This window comes from Bolinopsis microptera, chromosome 11 (assembly GCF_026151205.1).
Source record: "Bolinopsis microptera isolate Bmic1 chromosome 11, MBARI_Bmic_1.0, whole genome shotgun sequence".
In the NCBI taxonomy this organism is placed as follows: Eukaryota; Metazoa; Ctenophora; class Tentaculata; order Lobata; family Bolinopsidae; genus Bolinopsis; species Bolinopsis microptera.
Window position 1 is genome coordinate 14,814,165 of NC_087082.1, and position 17,111 is coordinate 14,831,275.

At 40.9% G+C, this 17,111-nt stretch overlaps 1 protein-coding gene and 1 non-coding gene across 2 annotated transcripts in view; one reads left to right on the top strand and one right to left on the bottom strand.

Moving 5' to 3' along the window:
- LOC134823488 (double-strand-break repair protein rad21 homolog A-like) overlaps positions 1 to 17,111 on the top strand; it is a 901,854-nt gene that overhangs the window by 869,077 nt on the left and 15,666 nt on the right. The window lies entirely within an intron of this gene.
- On the bottom strand, positions 14,241 to 14,346 carry LOC134823792 (U6 spliceosomal RNA). The gene has a single exon (XR_010161324.1). It is a non-coding gene; the product is annotated as a U6 spliceosomal RNA (small nuclear RNA).

Here is a 17,111-nt window from a genome sequence, read left to right on the forward strand (position 1 = left end):
CTATCAGGGTTATCTTCCGTTGCAGTTTCCTTCCCGCTTTTGCTGAAGCTTCGTTGCTTTTAACAGCACTTGTCGTTCTCGTTGCCAAAACATTTACATACAGATAACATCCTCCGATTAACAGCACACAAATGAGATTCGTCAACAGGATGGTTATAGAATAGAACTTGTAGATAACGTCTTCTCGCACGAAGTAACTGAATAAACAGAATCCATTACTACCATAGAAACCGAGGTTTGTTCCAGTCACCACATCATTAGCAAACATATCCTTGACTAGATTCCTGATCGCAGCCCAGGACATTATTGCATCAGACTCACCTTCGTGTAATACTCTCCCATAGTAAGCGTAGATTATTTCCCATGTGCTTCTGCTTGTTTGGCGCTCCTAGGAACAGCCTGTTTTTGTGATAGTTAAGTTTTTGTACGAAATAGTCTTCTGCAATGAGCAACGGTAATGTTGCAACTAATGTGGATAGTGTTATGATGGCACAGACGGTCGAAGCAAGAAAGAGCATTGTTGTTGTTGACATTTCTTCTTTTGGTGTTAACATTGACCTGATTTTTTTGGCACGGATTACACTCAGAACTGTCATCGAGTAAAGGGATAAAAGGGACCCAATAGTAGAGATGACCCCTAGTATTTTGCAGAGTGAGCTGGTTGTCCACTCAAATTGAGAACTGCAGTCACTCCTGTTAAAGAACTTGTCACCAAGTGATAACATTATCAAGAAGATTCCTTGAAGCAGATCTCCAAAAGTTATCAAAAGTACAAAACATTTGTTCACCCGAGCAGTCTCCGTCTTCAAGAAGGGATACTCCCGGAGTCCGTTTATAAAATTGATTGAGTTGAGAGAAGTTGCAATTATCCCAAACACCAAGGCTACAATCAGATAAGCTATGTGATCAAACATTACAATTTGATTACTGCAGTCAGAATTGCACTCATCTGAAAAGTCGTAGCAGTCAAATTTTCCATTGCACTTGCTAGAAAGTGGAATGTACTCCTTTGACACGGAACATTTGAAATTGTTACTACAATATTTCTCATCAGATTCATCTTTACAGTTAACCACCAAATTGCAGACTTCATCAAATGAAGTGCATTGACCGTCGTCGCAAGCAAACACTGCCTTGCTAATATGTGAACTACTTCGTTGAATAGCAAGCCCAAGTTTGTTATCTTCAGCCAATGACATCACCAACTTATCTTTGGGATAGTTATAGCATTTTTTAATTTTAGGTGATACAATCAAGGGTTTCAACGGGCACGTGGAGTAGTCACCACATAAGTCAGCGCATGCAACGTAAACATACAGTTCCCCAAACAGATTTCTACAATCAGTGTGATATTTAGCATAGTGCTCTGACAATATAACGTGGATATCGTCAACTCCAGCTAGCTTCTTTTGGTATGTCAGTCTTGTTGACGAACAGTTTCCATTTTTATTCTCAAGGTCGTGTAATCCAGGGAGACAGTGAAATAACCGCTTTGTGCTACCGTCAGCAACTTTGTAGGGCACTGAGCTGATTATTTCGTAGTCTTTTCTCGCAGCCTTACAAATTTTGTAGTCGCAATTTTGTTTTTCACTCAGACAAATTCCATTCAAGTCCATCATCTCAGGTCGATAGGGACATTTCAATTGAGTTGACGAGCAATTGCTGTTGAAACTGGTTTGATTTTTAGCAGATGAATAGTAATCCCTTAACCCAAAGCCACACTCCTTCTTCCACTTTTCAGGAGCTTCGTCGATGTTATTAACGCAGTCACTAACTCCATCAAGGACCCACTGGCGTGGAATCAGAGAAATTCGTTTAGTATACGACCACCTCCTTACGCAGTTGATTTCAATCATGTCTTCACAAAATAGATCATCCTCATCACGACCGTTTAAACAGTCTTTGATATTGTCACACAACCTGTGTTTGTGAATCTTGCACTCGAACTCTGCGTTGACACACTCTTTTTCTATACCATCATCACAGAGACGAACGTGTATATCTTTAGTTTTGCATATCACGTGGTCTGATATGGTGGTGGGGTAGTTCTCAACATTGCACAGCAAGGGACTTATAGTGGAGAATGTGCAGTTCATTTGGTCTCTGAAGTCACTGCAAACCATCTGTGCTTTGTCAGTTTCTAAGATGGAGCACTTCGACCGTGGAGTGAGCACTCGTCGAAACTCGTTTTTCTGGGTGGCAACAGTATAAGCAAACGGCAAAGAATTTGACTCACAAGTTTCGTTGTATTGTTTACAAAAATTCTCATCAATCCGTGAAAGACAGTCAGGCTTATGGTCACAAATTTGATATGGCTTTACGTACATTTTCACTCTCTGAAACCGACCGACACAAAAAATTCCACTGGTCATGTTATTGCAGGACGCCTCATCATCGCAATCGTTGCAATCGCAGACATTATCACATACCTTATCATAATTCAAAGTTCCCATGAAACCTAACAGGCAAGTAAAGTTAGCAGACGCTTTTTGATAGTCACATCCGTATTCATCAACAGAGACGCCATCAATAGTATTCAGACAGTCAGGTTCTTGGTTGCAGCGAATATGACTCCAAAAACCGGGGGGCCCCGTGAAGACTTTGTCAGGAATGTGCGCAGAAAGTTGTGGGCGAATATATAGGTTCTTCGTACGACATATTAATTGCCCACAAGCTGCCCTTTCTATTCCAAAATCTTCAGATGTCATACTACGGATACACTTAGTAAGGCCACAAGCTTGGTAGAAGGCTTCATCATTTGGACAAATCTTAGTGAAAGCCACATCTTCACAATGCTTTGAAACAATTTTGTAATATCTATCTGACCGGCTACATTTGAAGTATCGATGATTTTCGATTATGCATTCTTCTTTCAGGAAACCTTGGAAATTTGTAAAAGTGCAGTTGCTCGCCCCCAATTTGTGGACCCTAGTAGGGACAGTGCCGCGTTCAGCGGCAAGGAAGCGTTCAGTTGACGTCACGACATTTCCCCATGATCCATGTTCCGTTCTTAGCTGTCCAGTTGAAAATACAGCGAATGTGAGAAGGATCAAAATTATATGGTCAGCTGACATTGTTGATCTCCGAAAATACTTTACATTCGGGTCTGAAAGCAGTGAAGTATGAAGTTTACAATCTTAGTTATCAACTTCGGTCAATGAAACAGATTAATGTTCTAATTCGGAAACCGCTTAGGTATTATATTAATAAGGCTACAATGCTATTCATGATAGATCATGAATATGATAGATCGTTTGCATTTTACTCGCCATGTATCAGTGCCACAATAAATGGATCAGGCCGATAATAATATAAAATTGGTCATTGTTCAGCATTTAAATTTATGATATGAAGAAGCCTTGTGACAGTTTGGATGACAAAATTCTCTCGCAAATTAGTGATACGTTTTTAATAACGCTGAACTTCGGCATAATCTAAAAAGTACAGTATTGAGAAGGTGATATGAGCGACCTAAATTTTTAAAATTGCAGAATACTATAGGAGTATAGGGCACTGGAAACTATCAAAATTTTTTAACATTTTAACATTTAACAGTGTTTAATGTTGAGGAATCATGCGTGACTAAAATGGCCAGTGACCACGTTAAATTGAAGAAACGTAAATTTAGTGAGAGAGCTTGAAATGATTTTTATTTTATATCACGAAGATCGCTTTGTTTCAGTTAAATGGTTGATATCTCCGCGCTGTACACGTGTCTTAAGGTCGGCCCAATCATAACACAGCTTTTTTAAAATGTTTACGCCTTAGCATCGGCCCACTGTAAGCCTTTGTTTTATATTTATATCATGATGTAAAGTTTATTTGAATTTTGAAATAAAAACATTTGTTGACGTAGGGAGCGCTAAATGGCGATAAAGATAACAATAGACAGTAAAAGCCTCTTTGTGCTATAAAATATCATTTTGGAGATAAGAATCTGTGGATGTTAAGATAACTTTACAACTTTTAAATGTTCCTTTGTTATTTTCTTCTAGATAGATAACAATACACAGTAAAAGCCTCTTTGTGCTAGAAAATATCATTTTGGAGATAAGAATTTGTGGATGTTAAGATACTTTTACAAATTTTAAATGTTCCTTTGTTATTTTCTTTCTATGATACCTTTCTTTGGGTCAATTCCCCCGTCGCTCGCTTTTCCCATTCTCATGACATTTTGCTGGCCGTGAATCAATTAAAACAAGCCACCAATTTCATTCTCCGTGTCATTTGGGAATAGTCATTAAAGTTAATAAAATCGTTTTTGTAATATTTTGGTATAAAATTGCTTTTAGGTATTTATTGATTACATGATTCGATTTTAAAATGCATATGTTGTATTGGCCTATCCTAATAGATCCCGATGCATCCTTTTTTAAATAACCGCACATAAATTCATATACTTTAGAGTTAAAACTACTCAACGAAACGTTCTGTTACTCTAACCAAAATTTTAAAACTGTGCTCCTTGCAGATTCGGTTACAGTTTGAGAGTGACCAGTTGATGGTGACTGCAATCTCAGCTAAAGGACTCATACCTCGAGATAAGATGGGATCTGCTGAACCTTATCTTAAACTATATCTTCATCCCGACAGAAGGTTGTTCAATATTTTGTTGATATAGACAGTTTTTGGGAGTTCCAAATAGTTTCTGATTATTCTGATTTGCGACAAATGATATTGCACTGTTAGGATAAACGACGTTTCAAAGTAACAACTTCTTATTCATGCTCAAATTATTTGTTACTAGAAACCCGCTAGTCGAAAGCTTTGTTCGAGGAAATTTTAAAAATCAGTTATGTTTTAATTTCTCTTCATCATATAGCTCTGTTATACTGTAGACATAATGGAATTTATCTAACAATGGCGACAGCGTTGTTAGTATTCGGATTCCCAAAACGATACTTTTTACCGCATCAAAAAATACCAATCACAACCAAAGTTATGAATATAAGTCATAGCGTGAGCGTAAATGTGAGCTAGTTTTGAAATTATGACGTAGCATACAGCATAACAACGCGCGTAGTTAAGATGTTCTTGCTCGCGCACGTGCATTTTAACGTTGCTACGCAACAGCGCAGTAAACCTTTGCTAAAATAACGACATTATTCTAACGGTTATTTTACCTCACTTCCGACGCTAATTATAAAAAATCTAAAGCCTAAATCAAAATTCTAAGAATGCTATAGCCTATTGGGGGGGGTGTCACGTCCGTCTATGTCCGCTTGTCTCATAGAATCCAAAAAGGACAGGACATAGGCGGACATAGACGGACATAGGCGGACATAGGCGGACATAGGCGGACATAGACGGACATAGGCGGACATAGGCGGTCATAGACGGACATAGGCGGACATTAATGGACACATAAATTGCTAAATAAAATGTTCAATTTTTGCTGTTATAGGGGGATCATGTTTTTTGTCCGTTCGGTACCCTATATTTTCAAAACGGACAAAAAATAGAGCGGAAAAAAACGGACAAAAATGGACAAAAATGGAAATAACATTTAGATGCTTCCTCCTCCTACTCTTCCTCCTCCTCCCCCTGGGTCTTCCTGATCTTCCTCAGTCCTCTTCCTCCTCCCCTCCTCAGTCCTCCTCCTACTCCTCCTCCTCGTCCTTAGTCCTCCTCATCAGTCCTCAACAGTCCTCCTCCTCCTGGGTCCTCCTCCTCCTCCTGGGTCCTCCTCCTGGGTCCTTCTCCTCCTCTTCATCCTCTTCCTCTTCCTCCTCAGTCCTCAGTCCTCCTCAGTCCTCCTCCGATCCTCATCCTTCTCCTCAGTCCTCCATCCTCCTCCTCAGTCCTCCCCCAGTCCCCCTCCTCCTCCTATTCAGTCCTCCTCCTCCTCCTCCTCCTTCTCAGTCCTCCTCAGTCCTCCTCCTCCTCCTCCTCCTCTTCCCTCTCAGTCATCCTCCTCAGCCATCCTCCTCAGTCCTCCTCAGTCCTCATCAGTCCTCCTCCTCAGTCCTCCTCCTCCTGGGTCCTCCTCCTCTTCATCCTCCTCCTCTTCCTCCTCGGTCCTCAGTCCTCCTCCTGGGTCCTCCTCCTCATCCTTCTCATCAGTCCTCCTCCTCCCCAGTCCTCTCCCAGTCCCCCTCCTTCTCCTCCTCCTATTCAGTCCTCCTCCTCCTCCTCCTCCTCAGTTCTCCTCAGTCCTCCTTCTCATTTCTCCTAAGTCCTCCTCCTGAGTCCTCCTCCTGAGTCCTCCTCCTCTTCCTTCTGAGTCCTCCTCCTGAGTCCTCCTCCTCCTCCCTCTCAGTCATCCTCCTCAGTCATCCTCCTCACCCATCCTCCCAGCCATCCTCCTCAGCCATCCTCCTCAGTAAGTCAGTACTCCTCAGTCCTCCTCCTTCTCAGTCATCGTCAGTCCTCCTCCTCAGTCCTCCTCAGTCATCCTCAGTCCTCCTCCTCCTCCTGCGTCCTCCTCCTCCTCCTCCTCCTGGGTCCTCCTGGGTCTTCCTGATCCTCCCCAGTCCTCTTCCTCCTCCCCTCCTCAGTCCTCCTCCTACTCTTCCTCCTCGTCCTCAGTCCTCCTCATCAGTCCTCAACAGTTCTCCTCCTCCCCAGTCCTCCTCCTCCTGGGGCCTTTTCCTGGGTCCTCCTCCTGGGTCCTCCTCCTCCTGGGTCCTCCTCCTCCTGGGTCCTCCTTCTCCTCCTCAGTCCTTCTCCTCCCCCTCCTCAGTCCTCTTCCTCCTCTTCCTCCTCCTCCTCCCTCTCAATCATCCTCCTCAGCCATCCTCCTCAGCCATCCTCCTCAGTCCTCCTCCTTCTCAGTCCTCCTCAGTCCTCCTCCTGAGTCCTCCTCCTCCTGAGTCATCCTCCTCAGTTCTCCTCCTCCTCCTCCTAGGTCCTCCTTCTGGGTCCTCCTCCTCCTCCTGGGTCTTCCTGATCCTTCTCCTCCTCTTCATCCTCTTCCTCTTTCTCCTCAGTCCTCAGTCCTCCTCAGTCCTCCTCCGATCCTCATCCTTCTCCTCAGTCCTCCATCCTCCTCCTCAGTCCTCCCCCAGTCCCCCTCCTCCTCCTATTCAGTCCTCCTCCTCCTCCTCCTCCTTCTCAGTCCTCCTCAGTCCTCCTCCTCCTCCTCCTCCTCTTCCCTCTCAGTCATCCTCCTCAGCCATCCTCCTCAGTCCTCCTCCTTCTCAGTCCTCCTCAGTCCTCCTCCTGAGTCCTCCTCCTCCTGAGTCATCCTCCTCAGTTCTCCTCCTCCTCCTCCTAGGTCCTCCTTCTGGGTCCTCCTCCTCCTCCTGGGTCCTCCTCCTGGGTCCTTCTCCTCCTCTTCATCCTCTTCCTCTTCCTCCTCAGTCCTCAGTCCTCCTCAGTCCTCCTCCGATCCTCATCCTTCTCCTCAGTCCTCCATCCTCCTCCTCAGTCCTCCCCCAGTCCCCCTCCTCCTCCTATTCAGTCCTCCTCCTCCTCCTCCTCCTTCTCAGTCCTCCTCAGTCCTCCTCCTCCTCCTCCTCCTCTTCCCTCTCAGTCATCCTCCTCAGCCATCCTCCTCAGTCCTCCTCAGTCCTCATCAGTCCTCCTCCTCAGTCCTCCTCCTCCTGGGTCCTCCTCCTCTTCATCCTCCTCCTCTTCCTCCTCGGTCCTCAGTCCTCCTCCTGGGTCCTCCTCCTCATCCTTCTCATCAGTCCTCCTCCTCCCCAGTCCTCTCCCAGTCCCCCTCCTTCTCCTCCTCCTATTCAGTCCTCCTCCTCCTCCTCCTCCTCAGTTCTCCTCAGTCCTCCTTCTCATTTCTCCTAAGTCCTCCTCCTGAGTCCTCCTCCTGAGTCCTCCTCCTCTTCCTTCTGAGTCCTCCTCCTGAGTCCTCCTCCTCCTCCCTCTCAGTCATCCTCCTCAGTCATCCTCCTCACCCATCCTCCCAGCCATCCTCCTCAGCCATCCTCCTCAGTACTCCTCAGTCCTCCTCCTTCTCAGTCATCGTCAGTCCTCCTCCTCAGTCCTCCTCAGTCATCCTCAGTCCTCCTCCTCCTCCTGCGTCCTCCTCCTCCTCCTCCTCCTGGGTCCTCCTGGGTCTTCCTGATCCTCCCCAGTCCTCTTCCTCCTCCCCTCCTCAGTCCTCCTCCTACTCTTCCTCCTCGTCCTCAGTCCTCCTCATCAGTCCTCAACAGTTCTCCTCCTCCCCAGTCCTCCTCCTCCTGGGGCCTTTTCCTGGGTCCTCCTCCTGGGTCCTCCTCCTCCTGGGTCCTCCTCCTCCTGGGTCCTCCTTCTCCTCCTCAGTCCTTCTCCTCCCCCTCCTCAGTCCTCTTCCTCCTCTTCCTCCTCCTCCCTCTCAATCATCCTCCTCAGCCATCCTCCTCAGCCATCCTCCTCAGTCCTCCTCCTTCTCAGTCCTCCTCAGTCCTCCTCCTGAGTCCTCCTCCTCCTGAGTCATCCTCCTCAGTTCTCCTCCTCCTCCTCCTAGGTCCTCCTTCTGGGTCTTCCTCCTCCTCCTGGGTCTTCCTGATCCTTCTCCTCCCTCTCAGTCATCCTCCTCAGTCATCTTCCTCAGCCATCCTCCTCAGCCATCCTTCTCAGCCATCCTCCTCAGTACTCTTCAGTACTCTTCAGTACTCTTCAGTCCTCAAAATGTTTGTCCGCTAATGTCCACCAATGTCCGCTAATGTCCACCAATGTCCATCCAAGTCCGCCAATGTCCGTCCGGGTCCGCCAATGTCCGTCCGAGTCCGCCAATGTCCGTCCGAGTCCGCCAATGTCCGTCCAAGTCCGCCAATGTCCGTCCGTGTCCGCCAATGTCCCAAAAAACACGTCCGTTGTCTCATAGAATCCAAAAAGGACAGGACATAGGCGGACATAGACGGACATGACACCCCCCCCCTATTCCTATCCTTTTTCTACAACCCTGCTAAAAATGGCGAGGTTTCAACTCCATTTGCGAGCTGGGTTTGATTTCACCAGAGGGTCATTTTGAGGTCGATTGTCGGTGTTTTTTCTTCTATGTCCCCGTTGCCGGGGAAATTTCGTCAAGTTTAAATTATAGTATAGATGTTTGCCAATGCACTCATGTTGCCACAATTCGATTATTTAGACACGATCTATTGTAGAGCTGGCAAGACAAAACTTGCTGAACTTGACACTCTGTACAAAAAGGTAGCCAAAATAGCTCTCAACGTTCCACAAACAGAGAGCAGCCTTAATGTTTATAGAGACATGAAATGGTTACCACTCCATCTTAGACGATAACTCCATCTGTCAAATTATATGTTTAGAATCATCCATGACAATTGACCTACAAACTTTATGAACAAATTTAGTTACATATCAGGAGGTAGTAGGAGCGGCGAAAGCTGCAACCTATATGTTAATAGATCAACATCACATAAAAACTTTCAATACTTGGGGGCAAAATGTTGGAATAATGTTCCAACAGATCTACGAAATCTGCCCGATGTTAAAAGCTTTAGTGATTCGTATAATAAACAGCTACTCTCATCTATAACAACAGACCCTTATTATACCGTCGACAATTCATATGACAAATTTTACACTGCAATCATAGTCGACGATAACTAAGTATCTTCTATTTCTTTTAAATCTGAGGCATATATAATTGAAGTGTCGAAAGGATATTCCCTTTTTTACCACCTTACCATTCTGATTGATTCTGCACATGACTGACATGTTTTAACTGGAGAAGGGGTTCGCACAGTGGTAGTTTTATAAACCACTTTTAATTTATTTATTTATTTATTTTTATTTTATATTCTAATTCATATACTAGATATTTTATTTATTTTCCAACAGACGACAACTTCCTGTTTTTTTCCTTCTATATTAGTTACTCATATCTCTTGTACAGACTGTTCTACAAGGACATTGACAGATGATACTCATATTAGGCATTCATTATTGCATCTAAATTATTTCACTTGCATTAGGTTTAGAAATTTATTCTCTGGTTAACAGATTTCAAATGTTTAATTAATTTGTAGTATGACAGTATATAAGAAGTAAAATACAATTTTTGAAGTAAAATACAATTTTTATTTTCCACAGAAGAATCAATACATACCGAACTAATAAACATCCGACAATTCCATTAAGGGGGCAGGGGGGGTCTTCATGGAAATTTTCTCAAAATCGACTTTTTAGTTGTTTCTGATAGATGGGAGTGATATCTATCAGATGCTTTTAATCCGATAGAAAAATATTGCTCCTAGCAGAAATTATCGCCGGTAGAAGGTCAGCGCTTGTGTGTAATTGTATTGCGCGAGCGATTTTTGATCGCGTGCCCTGAAAATCGAGTCTAAAAATCTATCTCCTCCTACATTTTTTGAGGAATCACCCTCAAACTTTCAGGATATGTTCTAGGGATCATTTAGAAGAGATTGTCCAGGCAAAATTTTGAGATAGGCCTTTAAACATTTTTTATTTGATTTTGAAAATCTTGGACCTGGTTTTTTGATGATTTTTCGAGGTCCAAGATTTTTAAAATCGAATAAAAAATGTTTAAAGGCCTATCTCAAAATTTTGCCTGGACAATCCCTTCTAAATGATCCTTAGAACATACCCTGAAAGTTTGAGGGTGATTGCTCAATAAATGTAGGAGAAGATAGATGTTTAGACTCGATTTTCAGGGCACGCGATCAAAAATCGCTCGATTGCGCAATACAATTACACACAAGCGCTGACCTTTTACCGGCGATAATTTCGTCTAGGAACAATATTTTTCTATCGGATTAAAAGCATCTGATAGATATCACTCCTCTCTATCAGAAACAACTAAAAAGTCGATTTTGAGAAAATTTCCATGAAGACCCCCCCTGCCCCCTTAATAATCATTAAAAGTTGCTTTGTAATTTGTAAAATCAAAAACGAAAAGCCCCACGCTGAACGCGCGCGGCATTTTTTCTGCAGCTGCCTAGCTTCAAGCTTGTAGCCGCTGACATCAAAGCCGCCGCGCGCGCCCAGTGCTGGGGTGCATTCTCATTAACAATTAAACTTGGTCAAAGATATTTATATACAATTCCTAAATTAAATCAATAATCATGTTAATATGAGTATTCAACACTACTCGACAACAAATATTTGCCGGCCCATCAACGATTCAGTCGCCGAAACAAAAATCAAATGTTTGCTTTTTCGTTTCGGGGACTGTTTGAACTCAGTACTATATCCGACTAATCACACTTTATAATGGTTAAAATACAAAGTAAAAAGATTTTCCTCGATGGACCGGCATTCGCAACCGCGAAACGTTTTGAGTACGACAAACGATGACACCACCACCAGCCGTTAATTAATAAGTCCATGGGTGACGGGATAAAGTTAAAGTAAGATGTGTAATTTCATATTGCCTATCACCTATCACCTAAGAAGTTATTTAATTTTGCTTGGGCTGTTGTGTTGACTGTTCAATGAAACGAAAAGTTTTCAATGAAACGAAAAGTTTTATTTTACATTCCTTTAATCATAAATAAAATAAGAGCTTAAACCACGAATTAGTTAGCTAGAAGTAAACTTGAGGAAATATTTTTGGTGATTGTATATAATTATTTAAAAAACTTTATTTGGTTGTTAGTATTTTTATTATGGTAAGTGGTTGAATTTAGTGAGACAAGGTCAGTTTCTCTATTATCTTAGAAAAATTTCTACTCTACAGTAGGCAATGCTGAGTGGCAGGAATGAGGGACCAAAACGCTTGGGGCTAACAATGGCCCATTTACAAACCACTTCAGACATGGCAATGATGTCATTTATGCTTAATTCGTCTGAAACTGACCCTACTGCACTTCTAAAATTCTATAAAAATCTCTTCTAAAATAGGTATACAAATGCATAACACAAAACACACAAATAAAATGTTTATATTCCTTATATATAATAAATTTCTATAGAACTTTTAGATTTCTATAAAACTAATAAACCTATTATATAATATATAAAATATTCATTTTGCACCCAGAGAAAGATGTGATCACAGAGGTAGTTTCGATATTATGTTCATGACAAGGTATGGGGCTGCTGCAAGCTATATTTTGCTAAGATATTACCGCTTTTTCAAGCTTAAGTAATCTAGGCAAGGTCAATTTTAAAGTTTTTGAATTTTGTCGAACGCTGTTTAAGGCTAAATAAATAAATATAAATAAATAAAGTCAATTTTTACAGCACAGCAATATATATCTAAATATCAGATCCTCTGTAATCATAATGTATAAAAAAAGGAGCTTTTCTCTGTGCTGAAGGATGAATCAAGGCAGATCATGGTTCTGTTAGCAGGCCACCCTAGTTATGGACAATAAATATTTATAAAATAATTAAATTATAATTTTAAAATTGTGTCAAGATTGAACTAAAACATAACTCAGGGTAAAATAGACGTATTCCCTTCGTCAAATTAACTATTTACAATACTAAACTTAAACGAACTCCGGGTAAAATAAACGTAATCCCTTTGTCAAACTTGCTATTTACAATAAGTTAATAAATTAATACGGTTGAAAATTATTTCATATTCAATAACAATGTAGCATCAATATAATTGATACAAATGAGGAGCATACATAGCAGTGAGAATTGCACATAACAGGAGGACTGGAGGTATGGAGCAATAATGATTGACAGTGCACCTTTCCACTGATGTTCCTAATTTCCTGTAATAGCTTAATAGGCATGGAAATACTTTGATTGCAGGGGATAGATTGGATTCACTTATGTACTGAGATAACTTAACCGAAATAACATAACTGCCTAGATACATTGGCTAGTGTTGGGTGGGATCATGAATTTATCGTAAGAGTTATCCCCTTGGTAATTCTCATCAGTTAGCACCATGTTCATAAGAGTTTCTTTGTATAACTTAGAAAATTTCTTAACGTCGTCACATTCTCTAAGGGACTTTGGTAATATGTTCCAGGCCTTAGTTCCTAGATAGTTAAACTCCTTGTGAGATCTTGATTTAGGAGTATAAAGATTGCAGTTTTCTGCCTCACGTGATCCACCAGAAATATACGAGAATTTCCGGATAAAATGCTTTGGACATGTTTCATTGATTATACGGTACATATATGAGCTAAGATGAACCTGTCGTCTCAAATGGAGAGGAAGCCATCCCATATTTTTGTATACATTAACCGACCTCTCTCTGATGTTTACATCTAGGGCTATTTTAGCAACCTTTTTGTACATGATATCTAACTCTCCTAGTCGTTTTTTATATGTTCTTGACCAGATGGTGTCTAAGTAGTCAAAATGTGGCAACATAAGTGCATTAGCAAACATCTTCCTGAACTTAAGAGGGAGAAGTTTTTTTGATCTATACATAGCACCAATTCTTTTGGATATCTTTTTCTTAATGTTATCAATATGTTCATTAAATGTCAATCTGCTGTCAACTATAAGTCCAAGGTACTTATGGGATTTAGTTTCACAGATTACCAAAGTAAGGTCATCACAAATTTCAACAAGGATGGCATCAAGGTTAGGCTTAGAGTCAAGGATCATTAGTTTTGTTTTTTCATTATTCAGGGATAGTTTATTAGCCTGAAGCCATCTGATAACTAATTTCAACTCTTGTTTGATGTTACCATAGTTTCCTCTAGATATATTGTCAAAATATAATGCACCGTCATCAGCAAATAGATAAGGTTTAGAAAATAGGCATGCATTAGGCAGGTCATTGATAAAAATGCTGAATAGAATTGGTCCTAATATACTTCCTTGAGGCACTCCAGAGTTCAATGAATGTAAACTGCTTATCCTACTCCCAACTCTAGTTTGCTGTAATCTATCTGTGAGGAAGCTCCTAAACCAGCTCAATGCAGTATCTTTTATTCCATAATGCTTCAGCTTTTGAATGAGAATATCATGGTTAACAGTATCAAATGCCTTTCTGATGTCCAGGAAGATAATTGCAGGATGCTTGGCACTGTTCTTAGCAGTAAATATACGATCAAACAGATCTAACATGAGATAAGTTGTAGAGTGATCTTTACGGAAACCATATTGATGCTCTGAAAGTATTCCCTTTTCATCAAGATATTGAGTCAGTTGGGAGTTCACACAAAATTCGATGCACTTTCCAAGAATCGGTAAAATTGAGATTGGTCGATAATTACTAGGATTCTCAGTATCACCATCCTTATGGATTGGGGTGACTTTTGCAACCTTGCAGCTGTTTGGCATGATGCCACTGGATAAACTCAAATTTACAAGATGTGTTAATGGAGCAATAAATGCAGGTAAAATTTGTCTAAACACTCTCAATGGTATATGATCATTAGTGGATTTGCTACAAGGGATAAAATTTGGAACGCTTCACGAATTTGCGTGTCATCCTTGCGCAGGGGCCATGCTAATCTTCTCTGTATCGTTCCAATTTTAGTATATGCACTACCGAAGTAGTACGGCTAAGTTCCAGTCATTTGGATCTCCTTCCTTTTGAGTGTGAGTGATGGTGATTCTTATGGATGATTTGAGGTGATTGGGCTTATAACAGGTGAATGTAGTTAGCATGAGATTTTGTCGTACTGTATTCCATATTGTCCCTGCTCTGTATATGTAGCTGTCTGATGGTTTAGGTGTGAGAATGAGTGTCTCTTTGCCAAGTCTGCCAGATGTTTCAAAGAGGGAGTATAGTGATATAGGGGTTCTATATATTGTTGGGGTTTAGTGGTGGTATGGAATTTGAATTTTATATAAATTTACACTATGAGGTTGGGGCATTTTGCATAGTAAATATGGTTACTACTCCTATATATCATATTATTTGATTGGTATTCGATTTCTGATTATTTCCCTAGGAATATGATTATTATATCTCAATTTGGCTTTAGGTAGGGTGCCCCGCTAAAAGAACTGGATTCTTCCAGGAAGCATCCCGTGTACAGAGCTTGGTCTACATATATATTAAATTATTAACCATTCATTCTGTATGTGCACGAAAATTTATTTCAATCAATGGTTCATATGTGATTTCCTGAAAGTTCCTTAAAATGTCGTTGATTACAGTAGGTCATGGGTATGGCATCCCTTTTTCTTTTTACAACATGTCACATTATAAGAAATCTTTGATCTATGAACTGAGAATTCGAAACATAGAGTTTGAGAGATACAGTAAAACCCTGATTTACCCCAAAACCCGATTTATATCCCGATTTACCGCAGGCAATTCCTTTCCCCCGTAACTTTCAAGGTCTCCCTGAGTCATACTTGATTATTTCTTCTAGTTGTCTACAGTTTTTCCTTCAATTTCAAAGTGTTTAGAGAAGAGGGATTGTCTGGCTTTATTTACTTGTACGTGATCCCGTACAGCAGTCACTCCCTTGCAGTGTCAGTCAAAACAGTGTGATTTCATTAGCACTGTTCAAGGTGTGCTTGAAAGCTCCTATTCGTTACTGCTTCTCGAATCACGTACCCATGTTCTCACATTACGCCTTTGCTCCTCTAAATAATAGAAATTTCCTATGACAGGGTTCTAATGGGTTTGAGAAGGGTTGATTCGAGATACAGGAGCAATATCTGATCTGATCTGAACGTGATATTCACATGTTTTGATATGGTAATGCAGAGGCAACAAGAAATTAGTTTAATTTCTAATAGTCTAATTTCTAATAGTTTTATACAATTGGTTTTTACAATAGTTTTAACAACTTCTAATAGTTAATGCAAACCCTGATTTACCGCAAACCCTGATTTACTGCAGGTCTTTGCTTCCCCCAAAGTCCATGGTAGATCAGGGTATTACTGTAATTGCGGTGTGGTAAGACATGTGAGGACAAGAATAAGATTCGCAATGTTAAGAACCACACTCATTGCTCTACGAGGGTACAGAGGGAAAAAATGGACAGCAAATATGAGAAACCACTATCAGAAGTCTCTTATAACCTCATCCCTGCCCCTATGATGGAGTAGATGTGTATATATTTGATTTTTGATATTTCATATTATATAATATTGGTAGCAGTGGATAATTTCCGTTACCTCTGTATTGTGCTCTGCCAATTGCAACACTTGAATTAATTTATTGTAAAACCTGGTATACTGAGGTGCACATGATATAAGCCGAAATGTGTATATCGAAATTTGAACCCCTCCCCTGTATTCCAACTACATTCTTTTGTTGATGAAATTGATTTAAATCGATTACTGTAATTGAAAACTTTTCCCAAAATTGGGACTTCCTGGAATAAACTCCGTTTAGCAATAAATATCCAAGCACATGCACATTTGCCTACTCTCATATCGTCTTAGTTCACCTTTCTCTTCCACACCCAGCTGCCACTTAAGCGTTCATACACAACTCATCTTACAACGTTCCACCATCCTACATTACACATTCTGATTCCTCCGGCATCCTCTCATAGGACTGCCACACAGTGGGGCTCGCGTAAAGGGCATGCTGACATTTGGTTTTTTTGCCCTTTTATGCCTCTGGCCACATCTTGGTGGTGTCAATTTGGATTAAATCGTCAATTATGACTTATTTCAGTGAAATTGGACAACTTTCACTACTTTTTTGGGCAAAAAATCAATTTTTTCGAAAATTTGGCACTTTCTGTCACACAAAAAGCATCTTTTTTGACTAGCAGTTTTAAGATTTCATCGAATTTTAAGCGGTTTCTGTCCCATTTTTCTGCTTTTTCGTATGGAAATGGTCATCAATCATGCTGATGTGATTGTTTAAGGGTATTTCAGAAAGGAGAACCATAAAAACTATGCAATATGACAAAAACATAAGAAAAATCCTATGAAATCAGAGTTGCCCCTGGATTTTCCGAGCTCAAATTGCCAGATTTTGGCTATTTTTGGCTCATATGCACTATTTTTCCATCCAAATATTGCTTATTCCAATTGAACTTTGCTGGTATTAGCATAAAATATCGAAGTGTGCACCAAAAAGCTATGAAATAAATGAAAAAATCAGTTTTTAATCTATCAATTTTCATTTTTCGCGCTATTTTGACGCCTCAGGCTCGTACCAAAAATGGGTCATAATTTTTTTTCCGAAGCGTTCCGAAGCCAAATCTTCTGGGTTCTGCTAGAAAAATTATGGGAAAACATAGAAAACATAATGAAACCCGGGCCATATGGGGCCATTTATAACTTTACCACCCATTTGTGGTCAGCGAATGAAATTTTAAGGCCTATTTTTGAAAAATATTCTAATTTTA